This window comes from Sphaeramia orbicularis, chromosome 8, assembly GCF_902148855.1.
Source record: "Sphaeramia orbicularis chromosome 8, fSphaOr1.1, whole genome shotgun sequence".
Lineage (NCBI taxonomy): Eukaryota > Metazoa > Chordata > Actinopteri > Kurtiformes > Apogonidae > Sphaeramia > Sphaeramia orbicularis.
Window position 1 is genome coordinate 32640330 of NC_043964.1, and position 13854 is coordinate 32654183.

The following is a 13854-nucleotide window of genomic DNA, read 5'->3' on the forward strand; positions in this document are numbered from 1 at the left end:
CATCTTATCCATGTCATTGTTGCACCCTTGAAATGAACGACCAGACTCACGTTCATCTTCGTTTTGGGCAACTTTTATTACTGTCCTTGGTTCTTCTTACATCAAGCATGTCTTTAGGTTTCTGCGTGGCTTCACAACAATGCACTGATTCCCATGAGTCCTTTCGTGTCTCGCTCTTAAAGGAACATGACCATGTTATCACATACGTACAGTCTTAGAATAAAAAAAAATGAATTACTCAATTGTGTACATATATATATATATATATATATATATATATATATATATATATATAAATAATGTTTTAACTTCTACAATGAAATATGAATTTATAATTATGTACTATAATTGACCAAATCCTATTACCATGTAAATAGTTTCTTTTTTTTTTTTTATTTCAATGCGCTACATCATCATCTGCACCATTCCACCTGTAACAATTCTGCCTGAAGAGAAAATAAAAGCATAAACGGAATCCCTGACCAGTTGCATATCTAACCGTATGCCAGTGCAGAAGTTTTAATTATTCCATCACAAATCAGCCCTTCAATATTAACCTCCATAGTTTTTAGTGTTAATGTGATGCTGATGTCATCACATGTTGTGGTCAATGACTCACCTGTTGTGATGATGCCTTTAAGTCCTCACAGAAATGCAGGTCTACAAGGGGCTTAGTTCAGGGGATTTCTATTAGGTTTAAAATGAATAAGAACTTCAACTGGAATCCCTGCAGGTCTCCATCCCTCTTCTAGATACCATCCACCCACATTTATCTAGTCCAAATGACAAACTGATGTTGCTGTAGATCCCAGTGACGTTAATCATGGAGTCAATGTCACACTCATTCTTGGCATTCAGTTTGATGTCATCCATGTAGATTAGGAGGCTGATGGTTGTTCTATTTCAGAACTGGGACCCAAAGCCACTCTTGGTGATGATCTGGCTGAGGGGGTTGAGGTCTATGCAGAACAGCATGGGGGCCAGAGCATCTGTTTGGTTCATGCTTCATTGGATGGTCACCTGCTCAGCTGTCTGTGAGTTGTCCTCCAGTCTTCTGCAGTCTCGAACGAAACCCCTGCGTCCAATCCACCTGTTTGGCAAGTTCACCAGACCTCACACCACTAGACTAGTTGTTATGAGGATACCTAAAAGACAAAGTCTACACTATGAGACCTGCAACAGTCACATAATTGAGAGCAGCCATTGAACATGAACACACGCAGATACCAAGGGTATTGTTTCATGATGTGTGCAATTCCATTGCTTCTCATTGTCAGCAGTGTCTGGGCCAGAAAGTGTTTATACATTTTTTTGGGACACCCTGTATATCAAACATTGGGTAATATAATTGTAGTGGCAGTTAATTGAGGATGTTAAACTCAGTGTGAAGTTTCATTTTATTATTTTTTTTACAAAAGGGTCAGTGCTGATGCAGCATCACAAACAGTTCTGCAGTAGACAGACAAAGAATACATGGAGTTCAGTGTGTTTGAAGTATGTGGATGAAAAATCACTACCAACAGTAGAGAAGACCATCATTAACAGTCATTAGAAACAGGTCACAGGATTTGAAACAGGACAAATGGTCAAACTGGAATAAGAGCAAAGTGAAATTATGTGGAACAATGACTATGACGATAAGATACTGAGGTACAATAGATACATTAAGGGAGCACAAAAGGGAAACAAAAACACAAAAGTCTCAAATCAGTGATTTTCACCTTAATGTAAAAACCAGTGATATGTTATTCTGAAATATTAACTCTGTGCTTTTACTCTGCCTGTCATGTCTGCATGTATTGTTATTGTTTTCTAGTCCCTCTCTTAATGCTGGCATGAACTGTGATGCCAAGAACCTTCCTGCTCTGTTTATAGATTCAGCACATTCAACCCACAACCTGCCTGCTGTGTTTATGACCACGACACTAAATCCAGTAGGAAATGTCTCCGTAGACCATGTACCATGCACCGTAGGAAAGTGAAAGGTAACAAGTAAAACATACATCAAAGTCAACAGCAGAGGAAACAACTCCACCCACTGCACACACTGAAGGTAGAGTTATTTGTTCTTTTATTTTAATAGTTTGACTTTATTCATAAGAAACTGAGGCTGAGTTCACACAACAGTAAAACAAATGAACAAACTTATTTTCATTTACTTGTAGTTCACAGCTTTGATAAATACTCACAAAAGCTGAGTAGTTTGGGACTGTTTCTCATACAGCAATTACATGCTGGTATAATCTTAACATAAATATTATTTTATAGCTTTGCACCTCAAACAGTATTTTGAATACAACTTGAAGATTTACCACTGCTCTTGTGTCTTAGAAGAAAACCATATCAGTGAAACTGAAAAACAAAACAAAAAAGGTAAAAAAAAAAAAACCCAAAAAACTATTCCTAGATATTCTGTAGCAAAAAACAACCATTGTACAGTAACTGTGCTCTTAGTTCCATAAACCTGTTGAACTCACATCCAGGATTAAAAATGTAACATTCAAATCATCACTTGTGGCAACATTGTGCTGTAGTTCATAGTTATAATAACTGCCTTCACACACTTTTACGAAAGTATGAAAGTTCCAAACATATATGTTTGTTTTCTGCAGTGATGAATGTAATAGATGACAGATGTCATCAGTGAGAAATGTAACCATAACTACCACATGTAACCAGTGTAGGTCTGTTTATCTGTTTAATGTGATTTAGCTGAAATTGAATGAATGAAAACAATGAAATAAAGATATTTTTAATGCTGCTAATCTGATGTTTTCTACGGAAGCCGAGAACGGCCATGGCTAATACATAATTTTATGGTCGTTAACTCATGATAACGACTTAATTAACTCGTTATCTCGAGATAACAAAGTTCGTTTTCTCGTGATAACGAACTTTGTTACCTCGTGATAATGACTTAATTAATTCGTTATCACGAGACAACAAAGTTCGTTATCTCGTGATAACGAATTAATTTATTTCGTTATTTCACAGTAGAAGATGCTAACAGGTACCACTTCCACCACATCGCTGCCTTCAACAGCTGTTGCTGACATGTGCTGTGCAGAGCAGAACACACATTCAACAACAAGTTACCGGTAAGTTAAAATGCTCATGGACACTTTACTGTCAGAATCACAACCTAACTTCATGTTAATGTTATTGAGCTGACAGACACCAGTCGGGCTTTTCTACACCAGCTTATATAGACTAACGTTAATTTAGCAGGATGTGTTGCATAACGTTTAAATGTTCAAATGTTTTTTATTTCCTTAATAGTGCTTTGTGTCCTATGTGTCGGATGCACATTATGCATAGTAGTGCAGTACAGTGCGTTACAATCATCAACTCAAAAGCAGATGTGACTATTAAATAAACTGGAGCTATGACAAGCCTTTTATATTTACAGTTAATGAAGGGCCAGCAGTCAAAAGATGAACAACTTTTTTGCAGCTGCTAACAAGTATGACTATATTCCTGTTTTGTTTTTTTTTACAGCTCACCATAGAGCAGTTTCTGTCAGGCTTGAGGCAAAGGAGCATCCTGAGGAGAACCTAACACAAATGGCATACAAGTGTATGTGTGTATGTATGCACGTGTATGTATATGTATACATGCGTATGTATGTATGTGTGTACATATGCATGTATGTTGTATGGTTTTTGACTTTACAGATTATTCAAATAAATTATATCTTGTTTGATGAATAACTCGTGTGCCCTTCTCAGTCAATGCATTGTAACCTACACAACAGACTTAATGAAAGCACCCACAGCAATCATTCTACATGCAAGTTTTCATCAACACAATTGATAATTCTGTTTTCTTTTTTTAATTATTGCAAAAATACAATTTCTCATAGAGACAACAGGACATGGCAAGGCACTACATACATCAGTATTTACAAAAAACTCAAGGCATTAAAATAATGCAATATTCAGAATGATAAAACATGAATAAAAAACAGGCATTAAAATAATAAATACATTTCAGAATGCAATTGACAATTATACACAAGGGGAACACCTCATACCTCTCTGTCAAGTCTGCCAAATGTTTGTACATGTTGGATGTCTGTGGAACACACTTAGGAGTAGCCTAAGACTTCATGGATTAAGACTCTTCACTCACAAGCTGCCAGTCATAAAATGTTAGTGGCCAGCAGCCTGGTGAGCACAGTAAACCATCTAATCTGTGAAATAATCTAGAGGTCAGAATGAAGCAACTACTGTAACTGAGTATTGGAATAAGGTACATATGACAAGGTACACATGCCTAAAATAAGGCAGCTACACACCACATTACAGTATTTATTGAACTTTATCCAGATACAGTGTACTATGGCAGTGCAATGTATAAGAACAATATTTGACAAACTGTCTTCAATTCAGTTCAATTCAATTTTATTTGTATAGCCCAATATCACAACAAGGTTATCTCAAAGGGCTTTACAGAGTCAGTTGGATGTAAACAACAGTCAAATAAACAGCAAGAAGATGAGTAGCGTCCTGGGCATCCCCTGTCCTTAGACCCTCCTTCTCGGCAAGGAAAAACTCAAAACCCAGTGGGAAAAGGGAGAAACCTCGGGGAGAACCACAGTGAAGGAGAGATCCACTCCCATGGACGGACAGGCTAGAGATGCACCAGGACTGATGGACGTCCATTTGCAGATGTAGTTCTAGTCTGCAAGGATGCAGTAGGGTGGACACATGACACATCCTCAAAGACATCTGCACCATAAGAATGTAAATCTTTTTTGTGTAAATGAACATTAAGGAGTGAATCTGCATCTCAACAAAAACACAGTGTTTGAGCTTCCTCAAAGTTATCTGAAATGCAGACATTCCACCGCAGTACCTCATACCTGTTGGTCGTCCCCTACATTATGTAGGGGATGACCAACTGACATATGACTGCCATTCACCGTCCATCACTGATGATAGTGCCTGAAAGGTTAGGATTCTGCGCTCAGCCTTGGAAGGTTCCTATCCACTGAGGAGTGTGTCACATCTACTCCCAGTTGGCTGCCTAATATGTGAGAAGAATCAATGTTACTGACATTAACAGAAAAAGAAGAGAAAATCTTTCAAAATGTGAAACACTAACTGCAGGTAACCTGCTCAAAGCGTCAGAGGGCCATAAAGATGAAAGGCTGGTGCATGACTTTGGGGCCCTGTGGAAGCACCGTAGATTTTTGAAGTCCGATGGTAAGCCGATTCTGAATGCATCTCTTGTGGCACATCTGTTGGATGCTGTTCTTCTCCCTTCTGCTATTGCAGTTGTGAAATGTCAGGCGCATCAGAAGGAAGACACTGACGTCACGCAGGGGAACTCCCGAGCAGATGCAGCTGCCAGGGCTGCTGCGTCCTTGGAGGCCGCCTCCTCCTTCTTGTCTCAGCAGTCAGAGGGGGCCCCTCCCGCGTCAGTGTCTGACACACAGTCCTTTGCCACTCCTGATGAAAGGCGTGTTTGGGCCTCGTGTGGTTGTGCACTGGATTCTTCTTCTGTGTGGCGTGCTGCTGATGGGCGACCTTGTCTACCCAAACATTTCTTCCCCTGGTTTGCTAAGTTGACACATGGCGTAGATCATGTGTCTAAGGGAGGAATGTTAGATGCTATAGCACAGTATTGGTTCACGAAGGGGTTTACAGTGGTTGCAGAGAAATTTTGCAAGAAATGTCTTATCTGTGCTGCTCATAACACTACAAAGTCTTTCCCATGTCGCTCAGCAGGTCACGAGCAACCACACCTCCCCTTTGACCACCTTATGATGGATTTTGTGGAGCTGTCTCCAGCTGAGGGTAAAAAGTATTGTCTGGTGATGGTAGACATGTGGTCCAAATGGGTTGAATGTTTTCCTGCAAAACATGCAGACAGCTCCACAGTGGCTAAGGCTTTGTTAACTGAAATTTTGCCTCGTTGGGGGATCCCAAAAAGGATCTCATCAGACAACGGTACTCACTTTGTGAACACAGCACTAACTGAGTTAGGGAAAATGTTAGGTTTTGATCTCAAAACACACTGTGCATACCATCCACAATCAGGGGGGGCTGTTGAAAGGGAAAATAGCACCCTAAAATCAAAACTAGCTAAATGCTGTGAGGAAACAGGCCTTAACTGGGTCAAGGCCCTACCTCTGGTTCTCATGCAAATGAGAATGAGACGTAGGACTCGAAGTGGGCTGAGTCCGTTTGAGATTATGTTTGGGAGACCCCCATATACAGGTCTCCAGGCCCCCCAATTAAGCACCGGGATGACATCATTGTTGGAGCATGACATGTTGTCTTATTGTAGGAAACTCTCCTCTGAACTATCTCAAGTACAGGTATTGGTGAAATCAGCATTACCGGTTCCTGCAGAGGGGCCGCTCCATCCGCTGCAGCCAGGGGATTGGATCCTGGTCCGGGACTTCAGGCGAAAGCACTGGAAGCAGCGCAGGTGGCGAGGACCTTTCCAGGTGCTCCTGACGACGCACACAGCGGTCAAGGTTGCTGAACGTGCCACGTGGATCCACGCAACCCACTGTAAGCGGTTTCAGGGAGAACCGCCAACTGCTGCGGCCAAGGACGGGCCGGAGCATCGATCGACAGCGTAGACTGGACGACTGGACACCGGAGCTGGACACAGCTGCATCACGCACCCACACACACAAGACCCACTGGTTGAAACCTAGCGGTGGTAACGACCCCAGTGACGTCTCATATACACTTATCCTTTGCCTGGTCGCTGGCGAGTGACTGAAGATCCCCTGCCCCACACATACACTGATTCGATGACGATGGAGGTGATCAAAGGGTCAGCTGTCACCTGCATCACCCTCCTGTGCCTGTACATGTGGTACATGGACACATTCTATCAGGTATCTGATCCTTCACCAACACATCACATTCCTGTTGCGCCCTGGTCTGTCGGAGGACAGCCAGGGTCAGAAGAGCTTCGGAGACGTCACGGCCGTGACCTCCACCTCATTGATCACCACGACTATAACGATAACACATGGTGGCGAGTGACACGTGATCTGACACGACGTGTCACTAATCAGTCTTGCTATGTGTGCAGTTTGATGCCACACAGCTCACATGAAGATACTCTGTTCACTCCTTATCCTCTCTCGATCAATCACACACTGTTGACAATGATAAAGTGGACAGTGGGTGATTGGCCGTCTGTCGAAGAGTATCCCTGGCTGAAGTGGAAACCCAACATGACCTTCAGAAACCCCAGAAATTTCTCTAGAGATACTAATACTACTATGGTACAGAAAAATGTTGTTTTTCGGCTGAGAGACATGTCTAATCCTTTTTTCATTCCACAGTTGTGCTTCCATTCCCCAGTCACAGAACACACACGTTATAATTTGGGGCACACATCTGGGTGTAACATTACTCTCAAGGTAGCATGTGGGTTAGCAAATTGTGAAAACAGGACTGATAAATACACTTTTCCAACAACAGGGACACTCTCTCCTTCTCCATTTATCGTCGTTTATAATCTCACTGCATTATTAGGTAAGTCCCCACTGATACGTTATGATTCTAAGACTAATGTTACGACTACATATAATGACGTACTAGCTTTAACTCCTTCTGATTATGGGTATGTCTGTCCTACAGATATGGTGTGGACGTGTGGTCAACACTCTTATCTGTATCTCCCAGCAAAATGGGCAGGCACATGTCACCTCTCTTATTTGGTTCCAGCTATCTCCAAATTGACCATCAGTCCAGTTATGTCACCGCCTCACACCCGTGTAAAACGGGACCGGATTTCAGGTGGCCATAAGTTTGCAATCAGTATTATTCCCATGTACGGCCCTGCTCGTTTATCTTGGTACATAGAGGAGCTTTCAGTGGAGCTAGAAAATCTCACGGCGTCAGTTGAAAGAGGATTTGATGCTCTTACCAGTGAGATGAAGGCTCTCCGCACTGTCACATTACAGAATAGGGCAGCTTTGGATCTCCTATTGGCCGAAAAGGGAGGGGTCTGTCATCTTATTGGCGATCAGTGCTGTACCTATGTACCTGATGTTACTGCTAACATGTCAGATGTCCACAATCAGCTTGATCACCTTAGACGGGTCCTACATGAGGAAAACACTGCATACACTACAACAGGTTGGGATTTTTGGGGCTGGCTGATGTCTGGGGGATGGAAGACAATGTTGATGAAAATTGTTGCTATGATTTTTGGTGTGTTTGTATTACTCCTTGTATTATCCTGTTGCATCATTCCAATAATACGGTCAATGATCAGCAATGTGATTGGTACTTTTAGTATGGTACTGCATGAAGTGATTGATGATGATAATAACGATTGTGATTTTGATGACTTAGATGATTTTGAGGATGACGAAGAAAGCAATGTGTAATCCTGTAATCCTTATGGTTTGATGATCATTTATAATCTATTATTGATACTCGTTCGTAAATTTTATGTTTTTACATGATTGATTTGGATAAATAATCAAAAGGGAGGAAATGTGGTGGAAAAATTTACTTTTTATATTTTATACTCTTTTAATATGTTATACTGTTAAGTACATGCTGAGTCATTGTTATGTGTGATGTTTACCACTCTGTAGCAACCCCAACTTGGGGACGAAGTTCTTACCTTGAGTTGAAACCCAAACACCTAAATGTCTGAATGTGTAGATAGAGGATGGCGCCTGTATTCAAGCAAGGTTAGAGTGAAGAGGTCCTCATGACCTCTTCACGGAGCAGAGAAGGAGTAGTATGGGGTGGTACGATGTACGTAAGGAATGACAGCATAGTTTGAGGGGGTTGGATTTGGTTCTATATAATCTTTAGTTTTCTCTTGTTTAGGCAGACTTCATTTACAGAGCTTTGTCTGTGATTGATTTCTCAATAAATGCATTTATTATTTTAACTCTAACTTTCTCCCTTTTTCTTTGTGTGAGTTAACAGTTGAACGGTAAATTTCCACGACACTTCTCATTCATTTATGTGGGAGATCTTGTAGCTTCAGAGGCCATGTATCATATATATATATATATATATATATATATATATATATATATATATATATATATATATATACACACACACACACACACACACGCACACACACACACGCACACATATATATGTATATATATATATATATATATATATATATATATATATATATATATATATATATATATATGTGTATACACACACACACACACACATATATATATATATATATATATATACACACATACATACATACACATACATACATACATATCGGCTAAAATTTGCTTAGAGGTCTTATTTATGTCTTTGTGGATAACAAATCAATATAAGTGAATCCCCAAAGGAACTTTGTGTTGGTAAATTCAAGTTATGCAAATTTACAGGATTTCAGTTCTGTTGCAACATGTTGATGCTCATATGAACTATGTTTTCAGGTCACAAATGGCCAAGTTATATTTTAACTGAATTTACCTGAAAAATAAATATTCTATTATTTTAGATTTCCCCAATTTTTCTTACAAGATTATATACTACATATCACATGTTTTATTTTTACGGGTTGCAATATGGAGTATTGTGTTGATCCATCCTGCTTATGTTACGCCAATACATACATTAAGAGTGTCACACGTCACTTTTTAAATCAACAGTTGTCTAATAATAAGCATTTTTTATAAAGAAATAACAATTCTATATTGTTATTTACTCTTTAGTATGATGATAAACTATACAATAAATAATTATGATACTAGTTTTTGCACAGGGATCATTTCTGGAAACAGTGACATGGCTGCCGAGCATCAGTATGATGGGATCTGTAACAACCATGTCACACCCGTCCACTGCCACATTTTGTGTTTTTGTGTCAGCTGTTATTGTTTTAGATCCACAATACTAACATTTATGAATAAGAGGAGAATTAGCAATAGTAAGTATATAAGTTTATTACTAATAAAGTACTGGTACTGACCAGAGCATCATGGGTAATATCATGTCCGTCCACTGTCACGTCCATCCACCAGCAAAAATTTTCACATACATGTGCTATTCAAAATCTAATATTTCTGAAAATATAGCTTCCACTGTCAAATAACATCAGTAGTCTGTGCACAAATGTATTAGCATTATTTCAACACAGTTCTATGCATTTCTTACAACTTTTTTTTTTTTAAACAAAAATGGCCACTCATTTGACCCCCTAAGTAAATTTTAGTCGATATAGATAGATAGATAGATAGATGGATAGATAGATAGATAGATAGATAGATAGATAGATAGATAGATAGATAGATAGATAGATAGATAGATAGATAGATAGATAGATAGATAGATAGATAGATAGATAGATACTCAGTTTGTATACTTTACCTTGTCCTCTGCCATTTGTGTTAGGTTCTCCTCAGGATGCCCCTTTCCCTCAAGCCTGACAGAAACTGGTCCATGATGATCTGTAAAATAAAAAAAAGCAAACAAAAAAAACCAAAACAAGTTAATGTAGTCATACTTGTGACCAGCTGCAAAAAGTTGTTCACCTTTTGACTGCTGGCCCCTCATTAACTGTAAATACAAAAGGCTTGTCATAATTCCAGCTCATTTAATAGCCACATCTGTTTTTGAGTTGACAATTGTAACGCACTGTACTGCACCACTAAGCATAGCGTACATATGACACGTAAGACACAAAGCACTATTTGGGGGAATAAATAAACATTTGATTAAACGTTACACAACACACCCCGCTACATTTAAGTTAGCCTACATAAGCCAGTGTGTCAATGCCCTGAGACAGTGGAATAATGAATAGATGCAAGGACACGTCTTTCTTCTTCCCACATTTCTTTATGACTGAAATTATGTTACAGTTACATTGTATAACATGGACATGAATATAAGTTTAACAAATAAATGACCATGCATGACACCACACAATCAGGTCCAGCACATACGACCATACAACTTGTTGTAGCCAATTTAGATTTGTGCTGCGTGTGTGTTTGTATGTGTGAAAGTGGGCGTGTATTTGTGGTGAGGCACTTGGTTGCTAGGGTCACCTGCACACCTGTGGGCATAGGTAGTAATTAGCCAGGCAGAGGTTATATAATGGAGACACAAGTGATCAGAGAAGATTTTTGAGCCATGGGAAGCCACACAGTTTTTCAACCGTGCCTGTGTGTGTGACCGTGAATGGGTGTTATTAGTAATTTTTTTTTGTCCTTTTGTATATGAGCTCATTTTAAGTCATTCAGCCCCTTTTGTAATTATTTTTAAGATTTGCAAGAAAATAAAATATTAAACGCACATCCATGGCAGACCTTGTTTTTACACACCATCACGAGTTGGAAATGGCTTCAAAATCCCCAAGTGGCATTTTTTTGTAGCTAGATTGCCACTATATTTTGTGGAAAAACTCAGCTTCTTATCTTTGATCTGCAACACTGAAAGGCAGTGCTGCATGCCCCTCCTCTCCTCTCCTCTCCTCCCTGCACAGCTGATTCCACTTAATTGGACACAGACAAGTGACAGCCAAGGCAAAGCAACACTGAAGAATCACGGTAGGATCGTTTGAGAATTGTTAAGCTGTGTGGAAGAGATTGGCCTTCTCACAAAAGGGATACAGGTAAATCCTGATACAATTCAAAACTAAAACTTCAGCATTTAAAGCAACAAGATGAGTGATACAGCTGCAGCTGCCAGTCACAGTGAAGCAGAAAATGAATGTGAGAAAAGACCAGTTAAACTCACTGTTAAAGCACTGGAAGCAAAAATAATATCACAACAGAAGGAAAGGAATGTCAGAGTAAAGAAACTCCATAAACTAACAAAGGAAGTTCAGCAATTAATGACCTCAAAGGAAAATGTGTCTGAAGTGCAATCAAAGTGTGAAGTGTTCTTGAAGCTGTGTAAGGAAACCAAAGAGTTACATCAATCATTGAAATCAATATTACCTGAGGATGAAATGTTAAAGCAAGATGAATGGTTTGAAACCCGAATGCAAAGTAATAAAGAAATAATACAAAAAATGGAAGAGTGGTTGCGGGATGCAAATGAGCAAAATGAGGATGAAAATGATGATGTTGCAATAAATACAAATGTGGTCAATAGTAATGATGCTGCTGTTGTGGTCACTGATGATATTGGTCCAGGTGACAGCATTTCCAATGTTGGGGGTAAAACATGCTCATCAGCCGGCCGCTCCAGCCACAGGTCTTCAAGGTCTTCAGCCTCTTCCGCATGTCTAAAAGCAGAGGCTGAAAGGGCTGCTCTCCTTGCTATGGCAGCTGCCCTTAAAGAAAAACATGAACTGGAAGCTCAGGAGGAGAAAATCAGACAGAAAAAGGAACTGCTTGAGTTGCAAAGTCAAATTGCTGCTCACACTGCAAAAGTTACTGTGTTGAAGTATGCAGGTTCTGATGTTCAGAGCTCCAGAGCTCATTCAAATGGAATGAATTCATATCTAGAAAGATCACAACGCAAAACATCTGTCAGACCCTCTGCTACAGAATTTGTTCCATTAAGTTCAAAGCGTCAGTTCATCCATCCACCACTAGGAGGCAACAATGTTGCAATGCCAATGGAAGCAATGCACAAAGATTCAAACCATCAGTTCCATCATCCATCCACAGGAGGCAGCAATACTGCAATTCCAATGGAGGCAAAGCCTAAACATCCAAACTACCAGTTCACTCATCCACCTATAGGAGGTAGTAATGTGTCAATGTCAGTACATCGCAAGGACTCAAATAATCAGTTTAATCTTCTGCCTACAGGAGGCAGCCAGCCTGTTATGTCAATGGGTGCACGACCAAAAGAAACTGTTGTACATGTTGGACCAAAGATTCATGCTTTGAATTCAAACCCAAGCACACTTAAAGAATTTCAGGAAACGCATCATGTACATCATACACAGGAGCCCACTGTGCATTTTATGTAGGAACCCATTCAATGTGGTGACCTAATGCAAACCAATACGAACCAAGGTAATCTCCTTACCATTATGCATCGTCAAAATGTCATTACAGCTCTTCTTGTGAAGCAACAGTCCTCATTGTCATTACCTCCAAGAGATATACCAACCTTTAATGGAGACCCACTTGAGTACAATACATTCATCAGAGCTTTTGAGCATGGAGTTGAAGGAAAGGCTGCCAGCAGTACAGACTGCCTGTACTTTTTGGAGCAGTATACAAAAGGACAACCAAGAGAACTTGTTAAGAGCTGTCAACACATGCCACCTGACAGGGGATATCAAAGAGCAAAGGAACTTTTACAAGAACGCTTTGGTAATGAGCAGAAAATAGCCAGTGCATACATGGAGAAAGCACTTGGATGGCCACCAATAAAATCAGAGGACATCAAGGCTTTGCAAGCTTTTGTCTTGTTTCTCCGTGTCTGCTGTAATGCTATGGAGGATGTCAGTTACATGTCAGAGATGAATATGCCATCCAACATGCGTGCTATTACCTTGAAGCTACCTTATAAACTGAGGGAAAAATGGAGAAACGCTGCTTATGAGCTACAGGAGAGGCACCATCGTCAAGCAGGTTTCAGTGATATTGTATCTATTGCTTCTAATCCATTCTTTGGAAACATTCAGGATACAGCCATCTCACCACCTAAGCATAAAAATGGAAACAAAGTTTCACAGGTTCACAAGGGAAAAGGAAGCAGCTTTGCAACTTCTGTTGAGGCTATCAAACCTAAAACTGTGACTCAAATGCAAAGGGAGAAAAACCTACCTGATAAACCAATGAAGGTGTCTTGTCTGCTGTGTGAAGAGGGTCACAAATTGGAGTCGTGTCCCAAAATGGAGAAGAAGTTGCACCGAGAAAAAATCAACTTCTTACCTGTTTGCATCTTCTACTATGAAATAACGAAA